Genomic DNA, 1423 nt, shown 5'->3' with positions numbered 1-1423 from the left:
GCATTACCAGCCGAGCCTATCCTTGGACCCCCCATCTCCTTGCTCTGGAGAATGCAATCAGGTAATATGCCAGTGTAAGTAAGTACATAGAAATTGTTATATTGTTAAGTAATCATCTGTAGCATATAATCAGTTAAGGAAAAATGTTGGGAATTGAATAATTAACATAACAATATTACTTGCATTACAATGTGGTGAACTTGTAAAATTTTACCCTTGATTCATGTAACTGTATCTGCTATGTTCTATCTAGTTCCATTAGAAATTTCCAGTGATCTATAATGAAGTAAACTTATCCATGGTGCACTGTCAAGCAATTGTGATATCACACACTAGCAAATGCCGACAGTCTTCTACCAATTCTGTAAGGATAGTGACGGACAAGCAGGTGCCTTTTAAATATTTACAAAAGCATGGTATTATTTAGTATACTTTGAATAAAGTAGTTACGAGAGTTTTCTGAAATTGTTTTATGGTAATGAAAATTATGTAGATTATAATAATTTCTGTCTGTCAGTTTTTGTAGTCTTGCCTTTATAAATAGATGTAACCAAATTTTGCAGTAGGGGCAAAAGTCGGGTTAAATGTTATTCCTCACAGGATGCTAACTCTTGTTTCAGTTTCAGCAGAGTCCAGCAAGCTTCTATTATATATGTTTAGGCAAGATAGGGATTATCAAGATTCCTAGCTATTTATTGTTAAATTAGGAACCAATTTATGCTTTATCCTGCCAAAAAACCTGTACTGGAAGTTTATTGGACATTGTTGGAGGTGCACCATGGTAGTAGTGGGACTTTGTCAGTTAAGCGGGATCCTTTATGCAATCATTGAACCCAGAGTTACCATTTGTTGATTTGAAATAGACCACTTAGTTATAGAACATTAATATCTGTATTCATTAAATACTTGTGCTTATTTGATTGGTTCTGAGAGGAAAAAATTAATTCAGGTTCACTGTTGAGGTGCAGACCTCATCCAGAGACCTTTGCTAGATCTGGTTAAGTCTTTTATTCAGTTTGGTATGTCTAGGTCAGCTTCAAAACATTTTTTATGATATTATAGTTACCCAATAATTTTTTAGATAATTCTTAGATGATCATAGACTAAAGATACTCATTATGAAAATAAGGAGGATCAGGTTAAAGACCACTCTAGGCCTAGCCCACCTCATTCCCAGATAACACACCAAATCCTGGCCACAAGGAAAGTAATTCCTGAGTTGAGTCTGGTTCAGATAGGGCTACTTGAATCCCACCCTATGGATAACCATGATAAAGAAAACAGTAACGTATTGCACAGCTATCTTATAGACCAGTTACCCTGCAAGGATCCAGAAATATAGGAATTATAAGGAGTGACTCAAATTTAAGGTCACTGTAGGTCAAAAGGTAAACAAAATTGGGGTCAGATAAGTTCACCTATC

The 1423-nt window shown here is 35.3% G+C and overlaps 1 protein-coding gene across 1 annotated transcript in view; it reads left to right on the top strand.

Moving 5' to 3' along the window:
• Positions 1-1423, top strand: part of LOC119589068 (iron-sulfur cluster assembly 2 homolog, mitochondrial-like) — a gene marked incomplete at its 3' end in the record, with an annotated part of 6271 nt that overhangs the window by 1682 nt on the left and 3166 nt on the right.

The sequence above is a fragment of the Penaeus monodon genome, chromosome 25, assembly GCF_015228065.2.
Source record: "Penaeus monodon isolate SGIC_2016 chromosome 25, NSTDA_Pmon_1, whole genome shotgun sequence".
Taxonomy (NCBI): domain Eukaryota; kingdom Metazoa; phylum Arthropoda; class Malacostraca; order Decapoda; family Penaeidae; genus Penaeus; species Penaeus monodon.
The sequence above is the reverse complement of the archived record's forward strand: the minus strand, read 5'-3'. Positions and strand labels throughout refer to the sequence as shown.